We start from the raw sequence: 19,984 nt of genomic DNA on the forward strand, positions 1-19,984 counted from the left end.
ACTGCAGAAGTCTTCTCTCTTTTCTGCGGTGCAGTAATTTCTGTAAAAGTAACTGCTGTTCAACATTTACACCCTCCAAATTCAACATGATATGCATAGCTTCAGTCGCATTTTGGTGGTGCAGATGTAGAGAGACGCAGACATGCACCAGCATGCAAGTATACACGTTCACAATGGCGTAAACCAATAGCAAAGGCTAAGGCGTAGGCTATGCTATAGGCTCTGCGTAGAGCCTACATACAACTATAAATCAGCCTTTAGGTCAAATCCCAATCTCCACCCTAGTGGAAAGCCTTTAAAGCTCAAACATATTCTAAGGCCAAAGCCCTGAACCCCACAGACTTCACTGAGCTTACCTGGTAAATGCTTGAGTGGTACACTTAGAAATGGGACTGCACTTTGCCAGGACATATCATGTTACCTTAGCAACAACAAAACATGTCATGTAATGTGAGCTTGGGACTTTTTGATTTAGGTTTTTTAACTTCTTCACTGCCAGGGCAATAAAGAGATCGGTGTCTGATTTGAATGTCTCTTGCCTTACAGAGTGGATGAGAGGTAATAGTCAAATATCAAATCTACTTGCTTTTGTCAAAACAGCATCAATAAGCAAAGGTAGGAGAAAGGGTTGATGCTTAAATTAGGTGTGTAATACAGCCTATGCTTGCGTTTCTCTGATTTCATATGGGGTGTCCATGCCATTATGCCCCATCTTACATCCTTAATGTTTACAGAGAATGTGCATTAAGTGCTCAAAATGTCTGCCTGAGAGCTCTTGTGCACTTGACGATTTGACAGTGGGACAGTCCTAAGCCCTTGCGGACTTTGCGGGAAGGCACCTCAAAGTGCGTGAGTCAGTGAGTGTGGACATTGGGATTGAGCCTTAGAAGTCTAGAAGCTCAAGCTTGAGCTCAAGCTCAAGCTAAATTCTCCAAATTAGCCTGTTTTCAAAGAGATTTACAATCCAATGCTTTGTCATGACTCTTGTAAATGATTTTATTGATTCTACTTGTCATTTGATTGTTGGTTGTTTCACCTTGGATGTCTTGCTCTTGTATGCAAGCTGAGTTGTTACCTGATTATCAGTGTTTCATGTTCACAGGTCTCTCTTGAGAAAAAGATCTTGATCTAAGTGAGACTACTGACTAAAAATAAAGCTCTTTTGCATAATCACTCCTTTTGATACTTAATTGTAAGTATAAAGTGACATTTTGAATGCAGAAATGTTTTTTATATTGGGGCTTTAGTGATTTTAGGATAGGAGAACTTCTTCCACCACTGCAGGGGAGTAACAGAATAAGTATAATGTAGTAGTGAAGAGTGGAGGGAGTCAGAGGAAATCCAGTCAGAGAGAAAGCAAGAGCAAACGGTGAGATGCTATTGCCGTGTTTAATCTGCGAGGACTCTGTGTCTGGCTGCTGTACGCGCTGTGTTGCTGTAGTAGTACACGGCTGAGTCCCTGTAGCAGTCGGGTGTCAGTCTGCAGGGAGCTGGAACAGCGAGGAGGGCCAAGCGGAGCCAGACTAGTCTGAGCTGTACAGAAAACACTGCTTCTAGCCCCCCTCGCTCGCTTTCATTCTGCACCCTGCTGTAAGTCACCCGGCACGCTGGCACCACTGAGAAATACACAAAAGCAAAAATACATAAATATCCTGACTCGCTGTGTTCGCACACAGTATGTGTGTGTGTGCACACACAGGAGAGAGTATAAAAGAGAGAGAGAATTGAGAGTGAGAGAGGGGACATTCATCCCAGTTGGAGATTTAGCTGTTTGGTGCACGCATTCATCTTAGTGTGTGTATGAAGGCATATGCATATTTGTGTGTTTGCTGCTTTGTGTGTGTGTGTGTGTGTGTGTGTGTGTGTGTGCGCGTGTGTGCAGGAGACTTGGCGGCTTGCTTATAGTGTCTGCAGTGCCTATTATGAAAGAGAAAACCGTAAAATCAGAGATCTTAATTATCTAGAGAGAGCGTGAGGGAGAAGGGGGAGAGTGTGTGGTAGGAGAGGGAGGGGAGGCAAAGGGAGGGCCAGAATGGGATGGAAGGGGGTGGTATAGAGAAAATCGGAAAACGAGGGAACGCTATCTCGCCTCAAACCCCCAGGCAGATGAGGAGAGGATGAACAGAGACTAAGGCAGAGGAAGCAGGATGAGCGATAGCGAGGGAGGAGTGGAAGGAGAGAGGGATGCATCGAAAGACAAAAAGAACTCAGATGGAGAAAAGCAGCTTGAGGGGGACGGAGGGGGGTGCGGAGAAGGAGAGGAGAAGGAGAGGAGAAGGGTGTCGGTGGGGGGGCTGGAGAATCATTTGTTTTTCCCCTTCTGCCTTATTGTATGACACCAGAAAATCTGACAGTTATCATAATGGAAGGATGAATCATTCCCATAATTGAATTTGCAAGTGGAACGGCTTCAGTGGCTGTGGATTTAAGACGACTGTACCGCCGGCCATTATGGGACAGAAGTGTTATTTTGCTCATTCTTCTCACAATTAAAAGTCATTGTTGACTAGAGAGCGCCTGCTGCAGACAGCTGGGCTGCTGTCCCTGAATGAGCACGGTCAGGCCATTTCAGAGCATTTGCTAAACCCCCGGACAATATGGATGAGCTGGGAGGCCGGATTGGTTGGTGGGTGTGTGAGTGTACATGAGCAGTGTCAGTGGGTGTGGACAAATATCAAGGACCCTCCGTTCACCCCTTTTGGCTTTTTGTGGGATTAAGTGTTTAGTACTTTGTGTCTGCATCTAATATCAAAGCAGCAGCACATGTTCTTGGTCGCATTGACTCAGCAGTTTCACTTTGCACCCATTCGCACTTTCTCCCTCTCCTCTCCTCTTACATGTCCCTCTCTAATCTCACCATCTCTGCCTTTCTCTTCTACCGTACCTTTGTCCTCCTCTCTATATCACCGTCTCCCTGTTCCTCTCATCCCTTTTGTTTCAGTGCTTCCATTTCTTTTTGAGGATTTTTTATACCCTTATTGCCATCCTCAGCGTTAGGGGCTTTTGAGAATTTGGCTTTGAGGGATGCCTTTAAGGTGAGGTTAAACATTTCGAGCAAATATGATTTATTCATGTGATGTTGCCAACAGGAAGCAGGTACGTATATCTTAAATGAGATTTTTGAAAGTGTATACTTGACTGCAGAGTCGTGGGTAAAAAGGTATAATATTAGCTTGGCCTTATGGAATAACAAACAACAATAATACAAACAGCTTGAGTAAATAATGCAGTTCAATGCAGGTAGTGCAACAAATACGAACTTGTGAAGCTTACACAGTTGAATGTTTGTTTCTGAGAAGAGTTCCTCTCACTCTAACAAGATGGGGGAATAAAATAAACATCGGACACAGTAGTGCAATCTAATACAGCAGCATCGCAAACTGCAGCCACAAAAATGAGTTGAATCAACATCTCTCAGACCAGTCCCACTGCCACACAGAATTTGGACGATTCTGCGAAACCCTACACTCCATCCAGTGACAACATTTGCGACTGCAGTCTCCTGCATGAAAGTCAGCTGTTCCACATTAAAGCTTCTTTGTTACATTAAAGGGCACATTACTTCCTGCATAGTTACCATATGATCTGCACCAAACACTGGCAACGTACATAAATTATGCACCACAAAGTCTGTCAATATGAACAGGAATTTTGGGCTGCTCACTCAAGGTTTTAAAAGATGCTTTTAGTTGTAAAGCACTGTTGAAGCGATTAGTTAATCAACAATTGATTGTTTATTAAATGTTCAAATTATTTATGTAGCAAAAATGGGACAATGTACATTAAAAGTATACTGTGCACAAAATGTCGGCCAGTGTTAACAGTATCGCCAGCAGAAGTGAAAGTCACCCCCAGCTCTGTCCACTTGGCATTTTGCTTTAATATACTTGCGTTTTTTTGGCACTGCGTCCACAATTTTCGAAGCTTCCTTGCACCTGGGGCCAGATGCATTAAACTGTGTGTAGATTCACAATTAAAACTGTGTGTGTGCACAAAGAAAGAAACATGCATACCTATTCTCTTCGTCAGATCTATAGAGTCATGTGTAAGTCTGATTTATGTTTTATAAATTCCAATCATTGTGGCGCTGGGTACACATGCAAGAGCCTCATTTCCACATCCAGAGGGGCATCGACCTGCTGAGTCGGAGAGCCACAGTTTTAGATGTATGCATATGTGAAGTCCAGACCCACAGTTTTATGTTATATGGGCAGAGAGTGCTAGATATTTTTTTAAGATCATTATTGTAAATATAACATTAGCCTTGCGTTTACAATTGCCTTTCACCACTGCTCATTTTAGAAAGAACACCGCAAGGAAATGTGTTCTTTGTTACGATTATCAAACGGACAATGGATCATAGATATTTGTTTCTGGCTGCCAGCGTTAGCTAGTGTAGCTAGCTATTTTAACAGTTGTCTCTTTCCACTTCAAAATGTTGATTAAAACATTGCCATCTGTTGACACTTTGACGATGGTTAATGCTAGAATGGATGGTCCAAAGGAACGTCTGCCAGTCAGGAGAACAGGGGCATGAAACCTCTGGGGAAAAATATGACATGTGGCCTGGCTCTATGCCCCTAAAGAGCCTCCAGCAAACCCCGCTGACGCAGGCTGTGCTCTGCGCCTCTGCTAAAAGAACCAGAGGGAGGGCAGGAGGTCGGTGGGGTCTGTAGGCTTTCCTCCAGTGTCCACACACCCATGGATTTAAAGCCGTGGACCCCTACCCTTCAGACAGACGGACTTGTCCCTCCTGAATAGCCATCCTAACATTAGCCCTAAACAACGTATCAACAGATGGCAACATTTTTTTTTAAGTGGAAATATACAACTTTTAAACTCGCTAGCTGACTAGCTAAGGCTGGCAGCCAGAAACGAACAACTATGATCCATTGTCCGTTGGATAACCTCAACAACGGGGATCCCTCTAAAATGAGCAGTGGTTGAAGTTACTTAATGCTGTTTTCAGGGAGGTGTGAAGCAGATGCTAGCTAGTGTTAGCGTAGCTAGCTAGATGACATGTTGACTACTCCCACTACTGTGAAGTGATTGGCTCAATTAAATCAGATAAGTAATTGACTAAAAGGGGACTGTGAGCCTCTGATTAGCCAAATTAAAAGATGACTGACAGTGACCCTGCCCTCTCAAGCTTGCGCAATACGTACCTCTAAAACTGGGTCTGCGGTGGCTCTCCTGCACTGCAGGTCAGTGATACTGGGCACCCATGGTTTGCCATAAATGGATGCAGAAACGCCATAAAACATCTGTTTGCATATTGATACTTTCGCCTGCTCCACCACTTGTTAGACCTGTCAGTAATAAATACACAGAGAAAGTGCTATTTCACCGACGGTGTCGTATTGCAAGGTTCTCCAAAAGTGCCGGAGCAGCTGTCACTACACACAGCTGTGAATATTTGTAGCATCTGTATCACTAATTCATTAAGTTTCTGCATAATCACCAGCATCATTACTATTAAACGTCAGGATGATCAATGATTCATTCATAGGGCTCATGTTAAAACTGTCTTTACAAAATGCTTCACAGGGTGAAATTAAACAATCACTGACAAGGAGATGAATCTTAATAAAAATAATGATATTTATCGCTCATAAATAATTAGCTAACTTTAAAAATGAGTCTTTGATTGACATTTGACAGAGTGCTGTGTAGCCTGCAAAAAATTAAATTATATAAATTAGTTAATAGGACGAGTGGACAAAATCCAAAAAGCCGATGATACAGGCACAGTATGAGTACAGTCATGTTAAAGGTGGATAAAAATAGCATCAGTGTGAACATTTTTGGTTCTCATTATTTCTACACATTACTCTTAAATGAGTAATATGATAGGGACTCTCACATTGATTGTGTTACTGAATTCCATTGATGTCACGCTCTGAAGGAAAAGACAGCCTGGCTAATGCAGTTTTTTCTGAGTGGGATTGTGCCGTCCCCTCTAGCTGCACCTCCAGTCACTCTGTTTGCGGTAGATTTGAAGTTGAGGAAACCAGACAGAGAGAGGGGGAGGAGCTAAACCATGCATAATCTTATAAACTAGGCAGACATTTTTTGTATTTGATGAGGTTTTCCCAGCTAAGCAGATTATATTTCTTTAGAGTATGGCAAAGATGAGGAGTGAATGGCTTGGCATTGCATGTGCAGCATTACGGTTTCAATTCACTGTAAATTGAGTTTCTGTGGGTTTGGGGTTGCAGTTTGAAGACGTCACCTCTTGGGTTCTGGGAAAGTGCATTTTTAAGTTCATGAAAATTTATAGAATCATAATGTAAAGAGTAATACACGCTTGCACAAAGACTATGAACCACAAAAGCATCTAAGCAGACAATTTTTGATCCCAGTTGGGTTTCCAGAAACATTATTTAGCTTAATGTTTGAATGAAGCTCAGCCATAAGTTCAATCAGGAAGATTTTCTCTGTGCTCATCCATTCACAGTTCTCTCCATCCCACTCGTACTGCTTCCTTTAATCAGCTGACTGCGTGTGTTTACTCTTCTAGTTATCCAATCAAACTTGCCACAATCTCTATCAGCCAATGGCGATGCTACTGCTCTGCTGTCAGCTGTCATTTTAGGCAGAATTATTGCGCCCTCCTCCACCCCTTTCACCTCCAGCCATCGTATCCAGAGTCCAGGACTAGCTCAACAAAGGCTCACTCCTCTACTCATCCAGATCATTGGCACTTCTCCATTTTCTCCACATCACCCCCTCATCTCATCTTTACCACATCTACCACCACCAGTGTCTAGACCCTGGGGGGTTCCCTATTCCACTATGGATTCATCACCCTCCTTAAATCATAACATCTCTATGGGGTCTAATCGCCAAAGACTTTCCAGATTATTCATTCTTATGTGCACCGATTCTCTCCTGGCTGAACTGTGATGTGAAATCATTTGTCACCAGTCTGCTGCTATATTATTTCCTGTGGAAAATTGGGCAAAGCTTGCATTACTTCACCGACCAGCAGGAGCATTTATTGGTCCAGTGCAGTGCAGTGCAGTGCAGTGAATTTTGGAGGTTTTCTACCTCTTGAGCAAAAGACCTTTTGTAGCACCAATTTCAAAGGTATTTTCGTCTTTCTACTGCACAGACAGCCCAGTTTTATTTAAAAAAAAAAATCTATCCAGCAGTGAAATAAAAAGTGTGCAGGCGTTACTCTTTTTGTCGGTGCTGATTTCCAGTAGCCTTGCACCCACATGTGATGTGCACACAACTACGGGGCTTTCTAATTTGTAGAATAAACATTAGTTGCAACCTGCTCGTAGGCGTCACATTTATTTCATGACTGACTATCACACTGTGGGTTGCATCAGGTGTTCGTGTTATTGTGTCCAACCCAAGTAACTCCAGTCTCTGGCTTTCTGTCTCGCTGTTACTCCCACCCACTTCCTATATGTTTTCACCTTGTCCTCCCTCAGCAGGGCTGCAGACACTTTGATCTCTCATTTTCAGACTCTGCTCTCTCCTCTCTTTCTCTTTTTCCATCCTCCCCCACCTCTGTATGTCTTCTCTCACAGCCTCTATCTATTTTGTCTCAGGAACACTCTATACCCCTGTCTCTTTACTGACCTCTCTCTTCTCTCTCCCTATCTTAGCTCTCACCGGTCTCTTCAATCTCGACAGTGCACTTTCTCTGTTACAGTCCCCCCTCTCCCCCTGTCTGCCCCCTCTCCCTCTTTCTCTTTCTCTCCCTCTCCGTTCATCGGACATGGATAGATTCTTCCCAGTGTTCTCCTTGACAAAGAGGCCCTCAGTCAGTGACACCGCCTGCTTGGGGAACCACCGTGCTCCTGTGACACTGTCACATCCGACTATGTCACGTGCAAACATACGCACACAAACACAAGCGTCCACTAGCTGCACACACATACACAAACTCTCGAGGAAGGTTCAAAGAACATTGTATGTTGTGCTTGCTTATGCGTAAGCGTGTGTCCTTTTTGTTTTCTCCACGTCTGCGTCCCGATACAAGCCTGCGTGTTATATATTTGTACGTGCCAGCAGTGAGTTTGCATTTCAGCCTTCCTGCATGCATATTTACCACCCACTGTTCAGATCAGTGCAGTCGGGGGTTGGTTAGGGGGGGTGAAGCTCAGTGCACCGCTTTCCCCAGGAGCTGTTTAAAAAAGATGTGCTGTTCGGTGTCACTAGCTGTCGACGCAGGTCCCACTTGTTGCAGCTGTGGCTTATGTAAGCACGGCAGTTTAATCACAATTAGGAAGCTCTCCTTGAACTCACTCGCCCCCTGGCTTGTTTGGAGAGCTAAAATTTGCATTCAGAACAAAGCCTTGGAAATATAAGAGTGATATTATTACATGTGGCTCTGCAAAGAGAACAATGTCTGAATCAGAATAGAGCGCTGTCAATTGAAATCAGTGTTAGCTATCAGGCGGACGCCACAGTGAGTGTATGGTATGGGTTTAGTTATAGGATTTTAAAATAGTTTTGGTATTTGACTTATTATAAACCCATTGTTGGACTACAAACCCCTTGTGATTTGAGTTTTTACTAACTGTTACAATTTCTTGCTCTTTTTTTTTGTACTTGTCTTTTTCCACAACTACTGCTCCTTTTGTACATGCGACCATCCGAGGAGGAGGGATGTCTCTTTGAATTGCCTCTCCTGAGGCTTCTTTCAATTCTTTTCGCTTATGTGCTAAAGGGTTTTTGTGTGTGTGCATGTGTGTGTGTGAGAGAGAGAGTAGTAGTTTCCTTGTCTTGTTAGAGAGCTTAGCATCAATGGTGTGAGCCTGTGAAGCCCATTGAAAGATTTGGTTATACTCGGCAATACAAATAAGTCTGACTAGATCTGGTGTAGTGGCATCAGGACCTCCTATCAACATAATAATATTAATAATCATTAACTTCATTTATAGAGCTATTTTTATACAGAGGGATGCAGCTCTAATTGCTTCACAATAAAGATGCAACATAAAAACAAAAGGGACAACAAGAATAGACAGTAAACTGACAATTGATGATAAACGAAATATTGAAGTGAAGGTGAAAAGTACAGTACAGTACAGACCAGTAGGAATAGTAAAATGGGAGACTTAATGTAAAATAATAGTAACAAGAATGACATTATTAAAAGCCAGACTAAGTAAATAGCTTTTCAGCTGTGCCACAGTCAACAAAAGCTGAGCTGCCTATTTTCTTGTGCGTATAATTGTGTGTATTTAAAAACCCAGCAGTAGAAGATCTGAGAGCTCATGTTGTGAAGGATTATAGAACGACAGAGTCTGCAATGTGGGCCGGTCTCAAACCATTAAAACTTTAAAAAACAAGTAAAAAAATATAGTAGGAGCTAGTGGAATGCAGCTAAAACCAGGGTATTACGCTCACTCTTTGTTTTGGTTAAAAGTCTAGCAGCACAATTCTGAACAAGTTGAATTTTTTCAATTGACTGTTTCATAAGAATAAAATAAAAGAACATTGCAATAATCTAATAATAATAATAATCTAACCTATTTGAATTAAAAGCATGAGTAAGCTTTCAGCATCTTTATAAGACAGGAATGGCCGTACCTTGGTGATGTTTTTTCAGGCTGTCTACAGGTATCAGAAAGTTAAATTTAATGCTTTTTAAGACTCGTTCAAGACATCTTTTAACCAAATTAAGGACAGATTTTTGGACAAATCATGTTTTACTTATTTAAGCATCACAGGGAAGCATTGCAGTCTTGTGCAGAAGTAAGTGTTATGCAGGAATATGGTTATTAGAGTGAGTTAAGTCAATCTACATTTTGCCAACAGGTGAGTGCAGGTATGAAGTGAAATGACAGTATTATAGTTTTTTAAAGATTCGCGACATTACCACACAAGACCTCACAAATTCAAATTTAGGACTATTTAATGACTTATAAGCCCTTATTGTTATAAAATTGAATTTGAGACATGTTAAGACTTTTTTAAGGACCTGCAGACACCCTGTTCTTAAGTGATAAAAGGCTGTTTTGGTCAGAGATGTCTACTGTAGCATTTCTGCTGACTACTGACACAGAGTATTTAAATTGTGTCTGTTACTGTAAAGTAAGAGCAGCTATGTTACATCATGAAAACACTTCGGAGTCAGAAGTTGACTTTGTTCGATCAGTCAGAGCACAGAGATGTTTGTGAATCAGTTAGAGGGCATCTTGCTTTTAAAGTAACCAGATATTTACAGTGAACATGAAATAGGAAACGGAAACAGCACTGCTGTATACAGGGAGACAGACAAAGGTAGAGTGTTTGCCTTCGCACTGCCATCGCTCTGTGATGAACCGATGAACCGACTCCACACAGCTCTCCCACTTAAGACACCCACGCGCCGCACGCACACACACAACAGATACATAGAGATGTACACAAACATATCCAACACACTCGCCTTCATGCACACACACGCACACACACACACACACACACACACACACACACACACACACACACACACAGGTTGTGGATTAAATGACTCAGATGGCATTTGCTCTCTCTGTCTCTCCCTCTCCCGCTCCCTCTCTCATTGTCAGGTTTTGCTGCCGTGGCAACAGAGTCGAGGATGAGAGGAGGAGGGAGTGGGAGTGGGGAGGAGTGTGAGGGAGACGGAGAGAGGAGGAGAGGAGCCGGTGATGGAACAGGTAAATGAGAGATTGGGGAGTCAGAGCTCACTGGTCATGTGAGGCGGGGCTTCGTCGCTGCTGCTGCAGTGTGTGTTTTTTTCTGGTGTGTGATTGACTGTGCTCTATAGTGAGAGGCAGAAACACAAGGAATGTGTTTGTGCTACGTGACTGGAAACAAGTGTGCACGCTGCTCATGACCCCGCCGTGTGTACTGTATGACTAGGACATGTTGCGTGTCCACTCAGATCGTTGTATAATTCTGTCACCCACGACTACGGCTAAAATTGGTCAACTGCAATCGAGCCATCACACTATCAGCGCTGATAGAGAGCGACTGGGAGGGGAGACGAAAAGAGAGGAGGAAAAAAAAAGCATGAAAGGGGCAACTGAGTGCTGTGAAAGTGCTCTTGTGATTCAAGTTTACATGTGGGGCTTCTGGTTTGTGTTTTCGTCTGTACTAATTTGCTCTGCAGAAAGCAGCATGCTCAAATTTGGTTTGTTTTCAGCTGCCCCAGGCAAGAGACAAATTCTTTCTGACTGCACTTCTCAGACTCAGTTCAACATCTGAAAAGGATTCACTTGCAACTATGCAAAGTAACTATGCAAAGACCAAAATATGTAGGGCAAGCCACTGTTTCTCATTCAGGAGACAAACAATAACTCTTTCTTGTAGAGTTAATTCTTAAGGATTTGTGTAGAATGCCAGGGTTAAAAATCCTGTCGGGGAAAAAAAAAAAAAAAAAATCTTACATCATGTTTTTTTTTTTCTCTTTTCGGAGGATTTGTATCAGATCTTTCATTTGAGACATTTCACAAAGAAATCTATGTGCATGGATGTGTAACAGATGAGCAAGACTTGAATCATCCCTGAGTTAGATGAAGTGTATTTTTATGATCGCTGCAGGTATCATGAAAGGCTTTCAGGGAATCAATACGACAAAGTGAAAACATCATTATTAGTTTCCAGTAAATGTCTTTCTGTAGACAGACGTTGGACTTGACCGGTAAAATGATCAGTCAAGGTGGTGATTTTTAATTAACAACAGAGTGTTGTGTTTTATTCGTAATTAGCATTTGCAAGTACTTGCCGGCCAGTTCGCCCTCCCAGCAGCAACAAAGCCTTCTGCACATATTCACTTGTTAATCTGTTACTGTAATACATTTTTAAGTTAAGCAGGCGCCAAGCAGTGGACGTAAAAATAATTTAATTTAATGAGAACAAATGTAGTAATTATCTTGTTTACTCCATGTTTCTTTGCCTGACATTGTTTCTGGGTGTGTTTAGGATTGTGCCTTGGGACAAACGCATGAAAAATACATTCTTACTTTTGATGCTGCTGCTAAAATAGCTGAGAACTTTGCATTAGTGCCAGATGGTGAATATAAGCCATGAATAATGCCATGAGACTCGAGACAGCGCCAATCTGTGTTGACTCAGCGACAATCTGAAGTCTGCGTCTTAATAGATAATACTGACTTTGGCCTTTGTGTCACTGTGGCGGCAAAATCTGACTGTCACCGAAAAACTAATTCCAAATACAGTATCTACAATTAAAGGAATAAATAGCTCTATTTATTATCCCTAAATGTGCATGTGCACAGATAAAAGAACAAAACTGTGGGCACTCCTGGTGGCTGTAGTGCATTACATAATTGATCAAATTATTTATGAGCAATTTCATTACAACAGAAAAAAAACCCAGCACCATCCATTTTAAAAAGGTCACAGAAAGCGATAGGATAACACAATGAAGCCCTGAGGGATTTATTTTCATTGTGTCTCATGTTGAAAACAACATGCGTATGTATACAGCTCATGACCTTGGTCGATGTCACTCCCCCTCTTCCATGTTGTCTTTCATTCTGCACTCTGCAACATCCAGCACACTGGAAATGCCAGGAGAATAATTTTTAATAATGTTATTTGCCAGATTGTGGAGTTGCTCTTATGCATAGAAAATGCCACATTGCTGGAGGAAGCAAAAAAATAATTACTTTTCAGTACTCTATTTGTGTAAAGACATAAATGATCATTTTAATCAAATTTCATTAGTTTTACCCTCCTTTTTCAATTTTACTGTATAAGCCCACAGACCATAAATACATTAATATCTGTAATACTGACCGAAAAAAACTGCTTTCATCCCACCATATTTTATCATACTAATCCTCAGGCTGTGCACATGCTCTATCATGGCTGCTTGTGTCAGATTGTAATTGTACATTATGAAATAAAAGTTTAATTTATTGGTATTTATGTTATGTAAATTTCCCGGAGATAGTTTGTCCAACTCTGATTGATGTTAGCTGAGCTTTCAACCAGCTGCGATACATATTAATCAGATCGAATTAGTCATATAATTATGTTTTTAGATTTCTGGCCTAACCAGAGGCTAATGGTCGATATTTTTCTGGATTTTATTCCCTTAAAATTATTTCACAGTTTGCCAGAATATGTTGCATGCCTCCTCAGGATGTTGTATAATTCTGTCACCCATGACTGAGTCTAAAATTGGTCATCTCCGCTCAACACGAGACATCACACTATTAGGCCTGATAGGGACTGACTGGAGAGCGGTGAGGGAGGGGCTGCGAGATTCAGCAAAACACAGAAATATGGAGTGACTGGGCACTTTCAAAAATGTTGTTGTGCATCAGTTTTGCATAAAAAGCTTTTTATTTGTGTATCCATCTGTGCTAAATGCATTACCGACAACAGCATTCTCAAATTGTTTTCAGATGCCCCGGGCAAGAGACATTTTCTCCTTTTCTGTACCTCTCAGGTCCGGTTAAGAAACAAAAAAGGACGTCACGCATGAAGCATAAGTGAGGACTTTTTGAAGATTCAACCACTTATTGTGATTAATGAACACTAGTTTTGTTTCGATGTCGTGGAAAGATGAATGCTTTTTAATGTTGTCAATGTAAAAGCATCAAATTGCTTCAGTGTAACACAAAGGTTATTTTTTAACAACACGCCACACCAGGGTTGGGCGATATTGAAAGAAAAGCTGAAGAGAGATCCAAACAGTGCACATAGATATAAATAGATATGGACTGGAGAAGCATATGTTGTAATATAAGTGGCCATTACGTGGCCCCCAATGTGCACACAGTAAGTGCTATTTTCCACAAGGCCATGCTGAGATCAATAAATCAGATCAATCAGCTGGAATGGGAAATTTTTATTCAATAACACGTTTATCAACATAAATGGTGGCTATGGAATAGTGATACAAATATAAGCCTACATTTTGTCGTATTAACAAACTAATTTGTGGCAAGTCACAAACTCACTTAGGTGAGGTTTTGCAGTGACGACCAAACAAGCAATGGAGTAGTATCTTTTCAAATAAGCAACTCTTATTTCTAACTCTTATTTCCCTGTTTCTTTGTTGCTATTAATAACATGTTTGTTGGCAAATGATGTAACGATACTGTTGCTGCTTCCGAAGAAGAGTGAGAGCCACTGCTTGGGGGACAGCTGAGAGGCTGAGAGACATCTTTCACATCTAACTTGGTGAATTAAGAGTTTATTTTGACCAAAACAGAGTTAGTGATTGTTGGAACAGTGGACTAACAAAGACAGTTTTGTTTGTGTTTTTGTCAGGTTAAATAAGGTGTGTTTTACGGTGAGTTACCAAGAGAATTAAACTAACGTTAGTCTTAGTTCAATGAAATGGTGTGTGGTTGTTTTTTTCTGGAAAATAGGCTAAAACAGCATGCTCAAACTAGTGAGTATGACACTTTACGGCCCCGCTGCTGCTGCCTTTGTCACCATAACAACTAATGTCAACAACAATCTTTTCTACTCGTCAATTATTCAGGGCAAACATTTCAATGTCCTTTCTGTTCATTCTACTTCTATGGGTGAAGCATAGAAAAAGGAAAAGAAAACGAGAAGAAAACGAGAAAGAGATTGATTGACTAGAGCACAAAATTCAAAACAGGTGTTGCATAATTGAATATTGTTCTGTTATAGTAGACACTTGTTTACCATTATCCTACCAATATTGTATCAAATCACCTCAGCCTATGTCACACATTGTTGTACTGTGTAATACCATTTTTACATAAATATTCAAGGAAGAAATTAAAGGAATGTGATCTGGTAATATTAATTCACCACCGGCCAGGGCCCTTTTACATTACACTGTCTCAATAAAGACTTTGCTTAGCTACCAACAATAATTACAAACACTGGATGTACAGATCAAACATGTATTGTGCTGTGAGCAAATGCAGCTACCTTCTGTTAACAATGGAGTATAATTATAGGTAAAAGACAGTGTCTTGTTGTGAGCACATCCCTTATATTCTCTTTGTGTATGAGATGAGTGTATTATCAGTGTTTTCAGCTGCTCACATTTCAGAAGTAAGCTGTTAACTTTAATATGCATTTCATCTTGTCATGGCATGATGGTATTCAGACCAAGGTCAGCAGCAGAGCACCGGAGGCCAGAGGTCCGAAACAAAACAACATCGTATCAGACAAACGATGAATAATTTCTCGCCATTTGGGCCTTTATTCTATCTGTAAGTCAATATTTAATGTCCCTCACCAGCAGGACAGATTGGCTCTTCAACCATCTCCACACACCATGTTTCAGCTGAGTAGGAGAGCCGCCTCGCTGCAGAAGAGCCATCGAAATACAAAACGAAAACAAAGTGCTGTGCTGCTTATTTTTAGCTGAAATGCAGGTCACTTTCAGGCTGTGTGTGTGTGTGTATGCACGTGTTTGTGTTTGTGTGTGTGTCTCCATGACCACAGTGTCACCTTCACAAGGTCAATTAAGTGATTCGGTTTGCCGTGCAGGGGTCAAACACTGCTGCACTACATTCAGTTCAGCTTTCTCATGCTAAATTGTTGGTTATCCCTCCGCTGGCTCTATGCTAATACGTGGTAGCATATGCTAAAAGCAATGTCTGTTAGAATATTTATGCAACAGTACCGTATTTAATGCAGGATTAGCATTTGTTTGCTCCATTGTTTCAGTAAATCAGTACCAAGCACTGGTGAATAAATGCATAATACATTTAGTTAGCCCATGGTACATTAGCCTTAGAAGTTCCACAAGTTACTACAGAATTATGAATATCCACATTCATTTTTTATACACCGTACAACTGGCATATCAAATTAGACTCACTCATTCACGTTACTTGATCTAGGTCAGGTTTTACTTAATTATGTATTAGAGATGTGTATTTATTCAATTGCTTATTTATTTGAATTACTATTTGTGGTGTCACCTTCTTCATGCCTAACAGCTGTATTCTCCCACTCCTGGGTGCAGACTGAGTGCAATAAATTAAAGTAATGTGGCTTGAGTATGAAATTGATATGCGCTATAATGTCTCATCACTGAATGTGATGTCACGTGTATTAGTATGCATTTATGTACTATATGTGCTGCACATTACGCCTGCAGTAATGATGATGCACACCACATTCTACTGGTGTGCAGAGAAAGCACATAATCAGGCTGTTGGCATGCGGCACGTGTACCAGAATTAGGTTTATATATGTACAGTATTTATAATAGCATCCGGCCTGAACCCAAATGTCACAGACTCTCTCTATTAGATCAGCGCCATGAAACAAAAGCTATTTCTCTGTCAAAGGAGCTGCTGCATAAAGCTCTGCAATCATTATGACAATGTCCAAAAACTGCCCGAGAGAAGAGAAGCCAAACTCTCTATTTTCATAATAATCCATAAAAGAGTGGACACAAAATGGTGTTATGGGCAATGGAAAAGAGATCGTTTTAATTGAATCACCCGTATTAGCATTTTAACTGCAGTCTATGTCTTACAGTGTGTTGCTGTCCATGCTGCAGTGGTGATTATTGAGGAGCATGGCTCACGATTTGGCAACAACAAAGCGCGCTGTGTTTTTGAAAACGGCACTTTTGATATCCTGCATGTCTGAGATAAATGTAAAACAATACAACACGACGGCAAGGGAGACTAGTCGCCGCAGTTCCTGAATTTACTCGTCCGTTTTATTGCCAGTGTTTTCACATGGTCAAAAAAGCGTTCCCCCGAGGAAGAAATAGGGTGTGATTTGAAAGTTGCCCTATATTTGGCTCAGTTGCTTTCAAATGCAGCCTGTCAAGTTTCTCCGCGTGCCGCAGCACCTCTCACTCCGCCCGCCTGCCTGCCTGCCCGGCGGCCGTCCGCATGGTCAGGTGAGTTATTGCCAGGTCTGTTCCTTAAACACCCCCCACCACACACGCACACACACACGTACACACTCCAAGTCGTCCATTACCGTGCCTGTCAGCCAAGCGTGCAATCAATACTCCCCTCCGACAGAGTGCACACATGTGATGGAAGGCAAAAAAGCGAGCAAAGGAGGAGGGCAGCAAGAGTAAAGAAGGGATGTTGGAGGGAGAGCAGGGAGGAGTGGGGCAGGAGAGGCTGGGGAGGAGGGAAGTGTTAGTGATGGGGAGTGTAGGGCTCGGGGGCAGTGGGTGAAGGAACAGGGGAAAAAAGAGAGATGACAAGAAAAATGTCCAGAGACCGGAGACAAACAACAGAGAGCAGTAATATATAACAAAACACAGAGATAGAGTGAGTGTGGGAGTAGGAGATGGAGGACAGAGATGAGGAGTGGCAGAAGCAGAGGAGAGACGGAAAACAGAGGGAAAAAAGAGAAAGAGTGTGTGTGTGTGTGTGTGTGTGTGTGTGTGCGGGCGTGTGTGTTTGTGTGAGAAAGAGAGAAATGGAGAGAGGTTGTGGGTGGATGTGGAGAATGCTATATATAATGGCAGAGGTTCAGGAATAGATCAGAGTGATTGTGTTTTGCGATTACCTAACGCTCACATCTGCAAACAGTAGCAGCCACCAGCTGACATCAAAGACCACACACACACACATATCCGCACACATTTGCATGCACACACACACTCATTGACACATATACACGCAGGAATACACTCAGCAAAGTAACGCTGGCACACGCAGGGCCGGCAAACCTCATCTTCATGCTAAACTGAACTAACTCTCCACTAAAGAGCTTCTGTCGTCTGGCCCGGATTGATAACGGAGGCAAACAAACACAAACACTCGGACACAAACACACAGTCGCCGTGCCATGAACACATCTCATGCACATAAAAAGATTCATAATCACATATAAACACACAGACATGGCTGTATTGTAAACACTCACACCCAAGCTGCCGTGCTACTCTCCTACCACACACATGCAGACACACAATGAGCCATAGCATGGGCATTAATTGTTCATTTTCAGCTCCGCAAGAACTCTAACCTTTTTCTGCTGCGGTTTGAGAGGAGGGGTACCAAGAATGGCTGAACACTGACAATAGAGATCCAGTTATTACCTGTAATTCTGGCCAAGAATCGTCTCCATTTTTCAAGGGAGAAATAGCAGTGGAAGCCTGCTGTTTTCACAATGGGCGTTTGTGTGCGAGTGCATGCCTGTATGTTCACAACGTTCCTCTGTAATAAAACTCCAAACTTCATTGATGCAACAATGTTAAGTTCAACCTTGAGATTGCATTATTATTGTTATACAACTGAGTGGTTTAATCAGACGTGCAAGCCTCTATCCCCAAATCAGCAATATTCAACAAGTTGAGCATCTAGTGCAGAAGGTATGTCCGGGAATAGTGCTTCTACGAATCAAACCACTAAAATTCTACTATTGCATGCGGTAATGACCTCAGGTCAGCACTATAAAATTCTTCATGTGCTCCCATGGTCACATAACCTTATGTGCCAGATGGTTTGTTACACAGAAGCCATCATTGGAAACTGTTTAAAAAAGGGCATTCACTTTCAAAAAATACTTGGCAGGTGATAGGACGAACCATCTGTCTATCACCATCAATGAGAACAGGAACCAAAGCCAGAACGCCCCTCTGTCAGTGAAGAAATACTCCAGTTTTGATATAACTGATGCTAGTGCAGCATCCAGGCTAACCGCTTTAGGAGCTGCCATTGTTGTCTTGAACAGTTGCCTCTCTGGGCTCTAGTTTCCCGGCGCAGCGCAGGGTGGCGAACCCCGCGCAGAGCTAGTTTCGAGCAACCCACTACCACTTTGGTAGTTTGGCAGACCGAGGTGCGCTGAGATGGGTGTGGCGGCGCAGCAGGGGGAGGTGTCGACGGATGCAGCTTGGCGCAGTGACAGTTTCGTGCCAAAAGGCTTCGCCGAAGGTGCACTAAAAGCTCGCCAGCTGAAACCAGGTCTACTGTCAGCGCAGGCCGAGCGCAGCCGGTGTAAGCCGAAGTTTGGCTGACGGGCGGACAGTGCGCACACGTCACCAAAACCTCACAGGCAGGTTTCCAGAATGTCAGGCACATTANCCTCCCGGACCAAAACATCAGTTTTCTCCTGGGAGAAGTTTGGCCGTCTGACGCTGCTGCTCTCTTCTGCCATGGCGAATTGAGTAAACTCTCATTACGCCTTTGCGCGGCGCATTTAAGGGCGAGGAGAGGGGCTCATCTGATTGGTGCGATGTGCGTAAAACCTACTCCACGCCTTCTCTCCTCCCTCTTTCCGACTTACGCAGGTAGGAGGGATGGAGGTGGGAAAGAGGAGTAGCTGCGCCAGGCGCACAGTGTGCCAAACTTGCAAAATCCGCCTGGCCACACCCAGTTGGCGAAGCGCAGGTGCGCTGTGTCCCAGCCTTGCCCGGTCTGCGAAACTAGAGCCCTCTGTGTCACCACACACACCTAAACCACGCCTGTAGCTGCCAGTAGCTCCTCACAGGACGCTGATTGGTCTGTACCACTGCTGGTGCAAACACAGCTACTTGAAGCCTGACAAGATGTGATTTCATGATACTGCGAGAATCTCATACCCATGCTCAGACGTATGAAAACTGCTAAGAGGCTTTACTGGAAAGCATACAATCTATGGATTCTGTACAGTAGGTCCTCTCAAAGATAAAGTTCAAGAGGAGTTGTTTTTTGACTTTATTATTGTTACATAATCTAATAGGTATGAAATAATACCATCTACACAACTGATTAAAGAACATTTAGTGATTAATTTCTTAAAGTTTGGTATAAACTAAAATCAGGACTCATATACATCCGTAAAGTAATCATTTCAAAATCAAGGGAAAAAATCCAAGTATTGTACAAGAAGATGTGCGAATATGTGCGCGTCTGGATCCCAAACAGTTTCCTTCAGCCTCGGGAAGACCTGCTCCCAGCTGGCCCAGACTTCAGCTAGCTACTCTTCCTTCTTTGATTCCCAGCGATTGGGGAAATTAAATCATTTCTGCCTGTGTGTGAGAATGTGTGCGTGCTTGCTTGTGTGTATACAATCCTTTACGGTATGCCTCTGTGTGTGTGTGTGTGTGTGTGTGTGTGGTGTGTGG

General features: G+C 42.5%; 1 protein-coding gene across 4 annotated transcripts in view; it reads right to left on the reverse strand.

Annotated features, from left to right (window-relative positions):
* The window catches only part of grik5 (glutamate receptor, ionotropic, kainate 5), a 111,498-nt gene that overhangs the window by 49,845 nt on the left and 41,669 nt on the right, over positions 1-19,984 (reverse strand). The window contains exon 1 of one of the 4 annotated variants that reach the window (XM_050046865.1): positions 5,166-5,285. The exons of 2 other annotated variants lie outside the window; for them this stretch is intronic. The gene's annotated coding sequence lies outside the window, so the exon portion shown is untranslated. Of the gene's footprint in view, positions 1-4,013; positions 4,056-5,165; positions 5,286-19,984 lie in introns of those variants that run through there. One more of the 4 variants, XM_050046864.1, reaches the window with a different exon arrangement.

This window comes from Epinephelus moara, chromosome 6 (genome assembly GCF_006386435.1).
Source record: "Epinephelus moara isolate mb chromosome 6, YSFRI_EMoa_1.0, whole genome shotgun sequence".
NCBI classification, from domain to species: Eukaryota; Metazoa; Chordata; class Actinopteri; order Perciformes; family Serranidae; genus Epinephelus; species Epinephelus moara.